We start from the raw sequence: 12,106 nt of genomic DNA, 5'->3' as shown, positions 1-12,106 counted from the left end.
TATTTGCAGACTAAAAAAATTACGAGTCACAAGCATCATTTACAACCAAATTTAATGAATGAGACGTACAGTACATACAATGGTACAAAAAAAAGCTCTAGAATTTATTTTCCTTAAATTTACGATTTATATATCCGTTGTCATAAAAATTTGTCTTTCCACCGTTTTCCCAAGACTACAGATATTCAGGTACAAAGTAACTGGTTTCGACTTATTTCTACTTAAGAAGTGACTAAATAATTAAGAGATTAGGGAATGGGGACATAAATAAAATCCTGTTGAAAGAGCCAGAATTTTACTTCAACAAAAGCTTAACAGAACCAATCACTCGCTCAGTACAGTGGGAAATTGATTTCCGTGTACACCTGGTATTAAAACGAATTAGTTAGAAAACGAATGACTATTAAGTTTAACATAGTTAGATTTTTACAGCTACGGTGAGAAACGTTTAAAATTTACAACAGCCCTGTGGCGTCCTTTGAGATATACTAGTGATGCGACAAAAGAGGCATTTGACATTGACCGGTATCGGCACCCTCGGGATTTGGCACGCACACACTCACTACACACCTACCTGGACCGTCACTAGTTCCATCCATTAGCTACTCGTATCGAGATATTTGACTAAGTGGATTGTTTTAAGATTTAAAAAGTAAAGAATATTTTATGTTATTTTTATGTACGTTTCTTTACAAGGCTATATTTTAATTATAATTTTCTTTAAAAGTATATTAAGTATTCTTTAAAAGTATTCTTTAAAAGTATATTACTAATCGAACAATACATTGTACCAGGTATGTATATCCATCGCACATTTTATTTCACTGAGTAAGTTTTTATAATTTATTTTTAATTTTAGCCCTTATATCGTGGCTAGCGATTCAGAATGTAATTGTGATATTAAAAATACATTTAGAGAAGTCTACAGTTTTTACTGGCTTATCGAACAAATGAATACGAATGGACCCTAGACCAGTAATTCTTAACAGGGGGGCCGCGGCCCCTGGGGGTCCATAAGAAGTTTGCCGGGGGCCGCCAAATTATGCAAAATTTCCTTCAGAATATAATAAAAAGAAAATTGATGTATAATCCGAATATCGTATTGAAAAGTGAAATAAGAAAGATAAAGTTTTCCTATTTAGTTTTTATTTATTTATTTTGTATTTCTTCCTACATACAACTTTGTTAGTACAGAAGAAATAAATGTAAATATGCTACTTACACCGCAGTATTTACTTCTTTTATTCCAAAGCAATTTTAAGAAACTATTAATGCTTGGAATTTTAAAAATAATTAGGAAAAATAGTAGGCTTTGAAAATTTAAATATTTTTGCAAAAGATATGCAAAATCCTTACGACAAGTGGGCGTTTTAGTTTTAGTTTAGTTTTAGCATCGACATTGGATCGATTTATCGACATGTTTCTTATTTTATTTTCTGTTAAAAATTAATGAGTTTTCGTGTTTAATTGTGAAGTTTGAATGTTATTTAAATAGATAATGAAATAATAAAGTTATGATTTACATTTATTATATAAAAAATAAAGCAATAATAAAAAAATCAATTTATTATAGATAAATTATCAAATTATCAAATATAAATTATTATTAAAAAATGGGGGTCACAAAAAAATTATGAAATATTTGATGGGCGGCGAGTTTAAAAAAATTAAGAACCACTGCCCTAGACCATCACTGACGCGCAATTAACTGATTGCCCCTGGAAGTCGGCTTCTTACAGAAACACAGCTTCCCTGTCATCAAATGTCACGGCACGCCACTGTATTTATATACGTCTTTGGTATGTTCTAGTAATTGTTTACGTGAAAACTGTATTGTATTGATTTAAAACAAGAAGCGGATATTAACAGCACTTTTACGATAGCGTAACCCTTACCTTTATAAATAAATAAATGAACAAATCGAATAAGTGCAGCGAAAATTTGAATGTGACAAAATCACATGCACACGTGTGTACTGTATACACTATCTAAGAGTTTACTCTTCGCCCATAGAGCTAGTGGCTAAATCCACGCTGGTTCAGGGATGAATGCGTGTTCTAACGTTCCTATCGGATCTCCCTGTAGTATCTGTTGTAGTTACGCCACTCTCTTCTGATTTGTGTAAACGTTATCGAGTTGAATAGATGTGTATCATATTATCAGATGATAATACTCTTCTCTGTTATTATACTTCTACTTTATATCGCTCGAGTATATAATGTACGACAATACCTCGACGTACCATACCTCGTAATACCATTCTCGTAAAGCGCCAGAATGTTATCTGACGTAAAATATCACGTGATTTCTTCTATTATTGCTCTATTATTATTTTATTCTGTTTCTAACAAGTAAGATACGACTCGGAGTCATGCTATGTAATCTTGTATAATGTGTCAATTCTGGATAATTCGTCAACCGGAACCTGAACTAAACAATAGGACAATATGTAGTGTGAAAAGTTTTTCTAAAATTGCATTTTAATAATGTCAGATATCAAGATATGTATATAACAAATGTTTTTAAAATAACAAAAATAAAGTTTTGTCTGTTTATTAGGCCTATTTTATGATTTCGCTAGATTTAAAACTAACTTGTATTTTTAAATAGGTGGAAAGTAATGTTTTTGTTTTTTTTTTAATCAGAACCGGATTATAATTGCAGAATAAAAAAGTTTATAAATTTCCTGATTAGATATGCAGATATATTGAATTTATGTGTAGTCAGAAAATATATTCTTTTACTTGTATGTATTCCACAGTGTGACTTGATTCGTCAGAGTGCTTCCCCTATTTTATAGGCTCATCGGTGATCCAGTGGATAAAATTACTAGACACTGGTAGTGGGTTCGCTTGTCGTCAACAGGCTAGTCGCGTGAAGTTTACAGAATTTTCTTCGTCTAAATAGGGACAAGTTTCTCAAAAAGTTTCTCTCGGAGGCAGATTGTTCGTGTGTTGCGTTGCCTTATCCCTCAATCCATTCATACGTCGCATATTTTATTTAGGGATCAGTATGGTGGACCTATAAGTATACGAAAAAAGAGAAATTCCTAATTACGTTTTATGTTCGTGACCCCTAATTTGCTTTAGGGTATTAGGGACCCGAAAACAATTATCAAAGGCTGATTTAACGACATACCTCTGTCGACATTTTGGGGATGATATCCGCCATCCTTACGGACATTATCTTCCACGAAGGAAAATTCTCTGTATAAATTTTATTTAATGCACGGCCACGAAGTCCGATGCAGCTATCTATACACTGTATATTATAGTGTAAATTTATAATATATATATATATATATATATATATATATAAATTTACACTATAATATATATATATATATATATATATCTATATATATATCTATATATATATATATATATATATAATATAAATTATATATTAATAGAGTTTAAATGTAAAAAATGTTAAGGAATATAACTGGTTTGCACCTTTACAGAATTTTATACTGATTACTCATTCATAGAATAATTTATTGAGGTTTAAAAATATTTCTTTATTAAACTATTCAGATTAAAGTGACAACGAGTATAAACGACTACAATTTGTTTTTTAAAGAAGACAAATAAAAGATAACGGCGCGTTGTTAACTAGACCAAAACCTAAAATACAATTGAAGGATTTATAATTGCAACGTGTGTGTGTGTGTGTGTGAGGGCCATATCTATCTACGCACAATCTGTAATGTTTTAGTTATAGCACAGCACAGATCGATGTCATAACTAAAATATGTTCGATTGAGCGTAAACAAATATGTACTAAAACAAATACAAGAGAAACTATGCCCTACCAGTGCCCGGGTGGATAAAACCACTGAACACTGGTAGGTCGTGGGTTCGCGCCTGGCCAACGGGCTAGCCACGTGTTGTTTTCTTCACGTAAGTACAGGGTCGGTTCTAGGGTTTTGAGCGCCCCGGGAAAAACAAAATTTGGCGCCCTTTCATACAAGAATATACAAATTTACTGCCAATTTTAAAAAAAGTAAAAAAAGGTAAAAATTCAAAATTACGCAATAAAGAACTGTGTAAAAAATTTATTTATTTAAAGCACGGCAATGTTGCACGGCATTTATTTAAAGCACGGCAAAGCATGGTGTTGTTAATGCAAAGTTTACAGAAAGACAAAGTTATTTAACCATTAAGGCGTATGACAGGCGCCAGTATCACTTTGACTATTCGTAATTTTGTTGATATTTGTAATTTATAAATTTGATTTCGTCCATTTTTTGAGTAGAATGTTGTGATACGTGATACTGATTACAAATTATCTTTTCAAAATAAATAAAAATAAACTTTTTAGAGATTAAAAAGCATTTGTCTGCATCAATGTTGTGTGATAAAAGCCATAAAAATTCTTAGGTTTCATTATTTTAATTAGTAAATTTTTGTTTTTGTCTATTAATCTTTTTTTTTGAGTTATTATGAATTCTGACTATACAAATAGTTTTCTTTGAATAATTGTAATATTATTTATATTTGTTGACAATAATAAAATAATTAGCGTTGTGACCTTTATTTGGTATTATTAAAGAGAAAACAATTTATTGCTTGCTAAAAAAAATCGATGTCTCATGAAAAAATGATCAATTTTAATTTATAAAATCTAAAAAAATAATGAATGTAAAAAATATTTTATTTTTATATCGGCGCCCCTCAAAATTTGGCGCCCCGGGCAGTCGCCCGGCTTGCCGCCCCTTTATCCGGCGCTGCGTAAGTATCACCTAAATAGGAGCAGAAAATCCCTCCTGGAAAGCCCATAGAAAGTCCTTCCTGGAGGCATTCCTCTTGGCAGATTACCCACGTGTTGCGTTGCCTGCTTTAAATATTAGCATTATTTTTAAAACGTTATTTTCAAAAGCTTAAAAAAAATAAATACTTAATTTCTTTAGCGAGTCGACAATATTTATCTTAAAATGTGAATTTCCTCGAAGATCATCTGTACGCTTAGATGTGGATCTACGGAACCAATGAATGATCAATATCTTAAATTGAGGCCGAAATATCGAGTTTTCATTTGATTTAGAAGAATTTAAGCGTTGTAAAATATAATAAATTAGTTACTTAAATAAATTTGTATTTTCTTTAGGTCTTAAGTTAAACTCTATTACAAATTTTCGTTTAGTCACATTATTGGAATGCGTGTGAATTCATATTTTTATCCAAAAATATTCTTCCAAAAATAATTTTCTATAAATGACTTGTCAAATAAATAATGGGGCAATATATAATTCCCAATTATATAATCCAGAGGTGAGAAACCTTATTTTAAATCTCATTTCAGAAGGATCTCCTTAAGGTAGTGCCTTTTAAAAGAGATCCTTTCCTCTGAGAGAGATTTTCTCACCTTTCAGGGGAAGACCTTGTAATAATTCTCCGAAATGCCGACCCTTCTGATACCTTCAAGTGGTTGATCGGAGGAACCCACAACTCGAATTACAAGTGATCTCTTTTCTATTGTAAGTTGCATACCTTCAGCAAACGGGCGCAAAAAGTCTGAATTTTTATATGAACGAATCATATATTTAATCTAACATATAATTACAATATAACACAATATAATTTAATTCGTTGTAATAGTCTATTCTACCCTTTTTAATTATTTAAATCTTGTTAATTTATTATTAGGATCCAGTAGCATTTGTAATATCTTCACAGTGGATATGCCCTAATGCAGAGAAAATTTACTTGTAATTTTAAAAATACATTTGAAATATTTTAATGAAGAAACCAAATGAAATAAGACTGCATAAATAAATAGAAACGAATGTGGATAAATTAGAGTTTAAAAATGTTTTTATGCAAATCATTTTTCCATTGTTTTTATTACAGAACCGTAGCAACAGCGTAATCAGGAGGAGGCCAGGGGGTCCGGGCCACACCTTACCTTTGTAAATAAATAAGCGAATAAAAAAAAATAAGTACAAGAGAAAGATTTGAATGTGACAAACGTAACGCACATACAGTATCTAAGAATTAGTAAACTCAGATTCACGGCGCTAGTCGCTACATCCACAACAGTACAGGGGTGAATGCAAGTTGCACGTTCTAATTCGTTCCCCCAATATCGGTTTTAGTTCGCTATTTATTATTTCTTCTACTGTGACCACTATTATCTTATTCTACGCCATAGTACTGTAATTACCTGGGATTGGCTCCGTGATGATGAAGCTGTAATAGAACTACTGCATTTATTCATGTCATAGCAGTTCTATTGTACGCTATGGAAACTAACCCATAATTAATTCTATCAAAATATTCAAAAACATGGAAAAATAATATAAGAATAATATTTATATATTATCATCTCGCTGTATCCTACTTGGGAAAAACAAATTTGAGAACGTGTGTTATTGTTTTTGCGGGGGAGGAAGCGACATTTCTGTTGAAATGTTATTTTAATTATTTAATATAAATGAATAAAATTACTTTAAAAGCTTACGCCAATTTACCAATTAAGATATAAATAATTCATCAATAATTTATAAATACGCGAATTAATAGTTACGTAATTAGGGTGGCCTTTAGAAATAAGAAAAATTAGAAAAATACGTAAATTAATTATTTTAAACATGATATTTTTAATAGCCGTAGTATAAATTACAAAATAACTTAGAGAATATTTAATAAATAGCGCATAAATATACGTAAACGATTGATAAACTCGATATCAATCGCCTATCGAGTTGTCAGTCCTGTGTGTCTGACAGGCTCTAGTAATTATTATTATTATTAAGAATCCGGAAAAGTTTCTTTAAATTCGTATCAGTTAGGATTGCAAATGAATAAATCCTGTCGATATTCGTTCTGGTTTTAATGAGAAAAATAAAATGAATCGTTACTGTCAATGGGAATCGAGGCCGAAGTTGTTACGAAATAAAGGAGAAAACATGTTTTTTTGAGGTTAACGAAATTGGAACAGAGATTTAATATATATTTTAGATTGTCTGTTTGTTATTACTAAACACTTCTGATCCGAAAGATGTAAGTGGTAACGTTATATATAGTCACAGTATATCAAGGTAAGTGAGTCTTTATAATTACAATAATCATTTTACGTGTGATCAATTGTAAACAATGCGTACTTATATTAATAATATATTGTATTATAGTAGTAATATATAGGTTTTTAAAGTGTTTTCTTTAATGTAATATGGTTCAATTTTATTATTACTTTTTTTTCTTATAATAATGTAAATTTGATTTTTGAAACAAAAATTGATAAGCGTAAATATTAGGAAAATATTGAAATTACTGTATGAAGGTTAAAATAAAAATAGAATTAATGATAATTTTGATTTAAGAATAGATAAAGGTTAGAACGATTATACGCCTATTAGTAAAAATTAAAAATTAATGACGTAATATTGACGACGTTAAATGGAATATAAATATGTAAATTATTATACTGTGACGACTATTTCCCTGGCAATTGATTGTAAAAGTGCATACCATAGCAAGAGACCTCAATTGTGAGTATTATGTCCATTGCCTTTATCGTTTAATGCTTAATTATTGTTAATTGTGTGAAGAACTGTCCACACAGAGAACAATAGATGGAATTTATTGTGAGATAACATCAATGTCTTCATATTTATTTAAAACTTTTAATATAATTTTTATGAATTTTTACCTTGTTATCTTTATTGAAACACCAACTGAAGAAGGACTTTAAGAGTCCGAAATGCATTTTAGGTGTATTGTATACATATTAGATTTAATCATTGTAAAATTTCTTTATTCTTTTGTAAACTTAAGTATAAAATAAATTTAAGAAATTTTTTGTTCGTATTCACTGGTGTGATAAGCCCTAAAATATAAATAACTGGTTAGGTTGTAAGAAACATTTAAATGAAATTAAGGGCAAAAAGCAAAAAACAGTGTTGCTGACTTACTCGGTATTCTTTGTTTTCATCTATAATAATTGCTATCTTTACCTTTTAAGTCTTCAAATAGGTTCGGCAGATGTGACCCCCGCCTTATCTTCCGAACCAGCGATCCGATTTTCCTGAAAATTTCTAGAAACATTTTTCCCTAAAACACAAACCTCCGTGAAAAATTTCAGAAATTTCCACAAAAGGCACTGGAGGCATTAAGCTTCAAAGTGGTATATAAAAACATAAACATCCATATATGCAGTAAAAAATTCTCCCAAATGTTTTTGCACTTCTCGACGTTTCAAGGTCCTCAGAGTACAAACAGTGCTGAAAATCTTGTGAGGATCACTTTATTTCTGACCGATCACAATACTTTCCCTCTGTTACATAAACAGCTGAGAGGAATATTTATCTGAGAAATGTTATGAATAAAAATCGATTAAACTGGCTGGCTGTTTTGTTTTTTATTTTATTACAGAATATACACGGCTGTCCAATGAGCAGAGTAACAAACCCCACGTTAACAATGTAAAGCACCCAATTAAATATAGATAAAAATAGCGATAAAAATAAAAATGAGAATTATAGGTAAGTTATATATTTAAAAAAGGATAGATGGCATTTAGAAATTTCTTTAATGACTTTGTTTATGAGAGTATTAGAAGCAGTAGCCCGTATAAGTAGACAATAATCAATGATCGTTTGAAAATTGCTGAAATAAATGGTGCGTAGCGCAAGTTTGGACGAAATGTGTTTACAGTTTCTCCACAGTATTCCTCTACGTGTTACCAAACCTTTTATTATTTTGTCAGTATGAGGCTTACGTGTGATTTTTATCATCATATATAATACCTAAAAGTAAGATTATGGTTGTCGATCTTGAACGTAAAATCAGGATGGGATCTTATCGAGGCGGAATAGATGATTACAGTTTTGTTTTAGATTAAGGCCAGGAACACACATGCGTAAAATTCGGCGTAAAATCTAGCGTAAAACAGAAAGCGTAAAAATTTTTCTGAAATTTTGGCTGAAACAGAACTGAAAATAGAGTAGAGCATGTCTCTACTTTTTACGCCGTAAAATTTTTACGCCAAAATTCCTCCAATAAAGAGAAGTCTTTTCTGTGACGTCAAAGTAGACACGTGCTTTTTATTCTAACAATGGCGGCAATGAGGGTTAACCCTACAATTGTGACGGTCTCGAAAAAACAAAAAATAAATGAAATAGAGGAGTTTATTGAATCCATTCGACCACATCAGTGTCATGTATAAAGCCACTATATTTAAACAACGTTTATGGATGGCTATAGGTGCAAAATTTCAAACAACAGGTAGGTCTAGTAGAATTGATTTATAGGCTTAGTATTTAGATTACACGCACGTTCTTTATTTGAATTCGGAATACAAGTGTATTAATTTAAATTTTTCTATATTATAGCAGAGGAAGCGGAAAAAATGGAAGGTACAAAGGAATAGATATATGACAAGAAAAAATTAATAAAATTAGCACTGTTGGTGGCAGTGGTGTTTCCTATTCGGTCAGAATTTTTACGTATGTGTGTTCTGGCATAAAAGCGTAAAACAGAAACTGAACTGAAAGCTGATTTCTGATTCAGTTTTCTGCCACACAATTTTATGCATGTGTGTTCGTGGCCTAACGATGAGATTTTTCGATTATGTTCAAAATACTAGATGGTGGGAAGGAAAGTCACTTATTATCTCTGCTATGGAATATAGAATGTACTCAAAGAATGTACACTGAGCACATCATGTAATGTGCATAACTCAATAAAATCTTTCAGCAATCAAATCCTTGTGAAATTCTGACCCTAAATGATACGTCACATGACCCCTTTTCCATTTACAGTTTGAGTTGTATTCAAGATGGCGGCCGTGCGTGTAACACACATCAATCTGTTCTCCCTTGGTCTAATGTTTTCCTGACATGAGCTAATTAACTTTGGGTACATTCTATATTCTGTAGCAGGAGTGAACTGACTTTCTTTACTTCTCTGTATTAAGTTTAAGATGTTCGAGTTAGGCCACGAACACACATGCGTAAAATTGTGTGGCAGAAAACTGAATCAGAAATCAGCTTTCAGTTCAGTTTCTGTTTTACGCTTTTATGCCAGAACACACATACGTAAAAATTCTGACCGAATAGGAAACACCACTGCCACCAACAGTGCTAATTTTATTAATTTTTTCTTGTCATATATCTATTCCTTTGTACCTTCCATTTTTTTCCGCTTCCTCTGCTATAATATAGAAAATTTAAATTAATACACTTGTATTCCGAATTCAAATAAAGAACGTGCGTGTAATCTAAATACTAAGCCTATAAATCAATTCTACTAGACCTACCTGTTGTTTGAAATTTTGCACCTATAGCCATCCATAAACGTTGTTTAAATATAGTGGCTTTATACATGACACTGATGTGGTCGAATGGATTCAATAAACTCCTCTATTTCATTTATTTTTTGTTTTTTCGAGACCGTCACAATTGTAGGGTTAACCCTCATTGCCGCCATTGTTAGAATAAAAAGCACGTGTCTACTTTGACGTCACAGAAAAGACTTCTCTTTATTGGAGGAATTTTGGCGTAAAAATTTTACGGCGTAAAAAGTAGAGACATGCTCTACTCTATTTTCAGTTCTGTTTCAGCCAAAATTTCAGAAAAATTTTTACGCTTTCTGTTTTACGCTAGATTTTACGCCGAATTTTACACATGTGTGTTCCTGGCTTTATCCCTATGATCATCATCGCTTTCAATCCACTGCTGGATGAAGGTCGTCTCTAATTTTTACCATTTTTTCCTTAGTTTCCTGAGTTGTAGAGAATATTAATATAAGTAATGAATATTGATGTTTTAAAAATTTGTTTAACTTATAGGTTGAAATATGGTAAATGAAGTCTATTTTTTTTTTTTTTTTTTTTGCTATTGAAAATTTTGCATCTGTTAAAAATGACCAATTCTATAGAACAAAGATAGAAGGATACAACACTGTTATTAAATTTAATAGAAATTTAATGTATTGATTGAGAAGCCAGCTGAAATCGCTTGAACTTCTAGCAGGCAATCATCCTCCAACAAATGGCAGCTCTCTTGTTGAAACTCACAAGAATCTTGAAGTGTGTAGCCTCAAAAGTTGCCTGGCGACAAGCTCCAGGCGAAGTTGCAGACTGCATAATTATTATGCCTTTGTGTCTTTTCTTTCTTAATTTAAAATTTATTCTGTATACTAGTACTTTTTATATATTAACAGGACTTATCTGCATCCATATTTTTCAGTATAATAATTAGTCTTACATATCAAAAATAATGTTTTTTATTTAGTTCACCTGAACACATACACTTTAAACTTGTGTTTCGGACTTGTTCGTCCCTCCTCAGCAGGCCTTTAAACGACACTTTCTACAGTTAACAATAAAACATTTCTTGGTACAACTATAACTAAAATTAGCCTAATTAAAACACAATAATTTTCTGACAATAAATTTAAAATTCTCACGTAAGAATTTTGAAATTTATTGTTTAAAAGGCCAGCAGCCTTATCAAACACTTTTCTGATTTATACGAAAATTAGTTAGTGTGCCATGTAAAACACAATAATTTCCTGACAATAAATTTAAAATCCTCACGTAAGAATTTTAAAATTTATTTGTCGGAACAATAAATTTCGTCCAATTGGACAAAAAATTCGTCCAATTGTAATTTCCTAGAAACAGTTGATTTGATTGGTCTTGACAAGAAAATTATTTCTCTTAGCAATGCTAATGGGAATGATTACATTTTCAGAAGCTATTGTGTGGTCATTTAAAATTTCATCAGCAAGAAACTGTTGATTGATATCTTTGACTTCTTTATCTGGAATGTCACTTGTTTCTTTTGTAGCAACTAAGTCATTTGGATTTGATAACAAATTTTGTTTGTTACTTGATTCAATTTTTCTTCTGTTACGAGATACAGATTTAATATTTACTGTTAACAGAACTTTTTTCGGCTTCTGTGACTTTTTCGACTTTGCATTTGTTTTCTTATTTGCATTCTTTTTAACAGTTCCCCACTTAAATTCTAAATGGAATCGTCCCTTGTTAACGGGCATTATCATTTTTCCTTCTAAGCTAGATGAAGATTTTTTCGACAGAAAAAATCTTTTACCGGTGTCATCGGGTTCATTGCAGGTGTTGCTTGAAAGATTTTTTG

The sequence above is a fragment of the Centruroides vittatus genome, unplaced genomic scaffold (genome assembly GCF_030686945.1).
Source record: "Centruroides vittatus isolate TY-2023 unplaced genomic scaffold, ASM3068694v2 contig_10, whole genome shotgun sequence".
In the NCBI taxonomy this organism is placed as follows: domain Eukaryota; kingdom Metazoa; phylum Arthropoda; class Arachnida; order Scorpiones; family Buthidae; genus Centruroides; species Centruroides vittatus.
The sequence above is the reverse complement of the archived record's forward strand: the minus strand, read 5'-3'. Positions refer to the sequence as shown.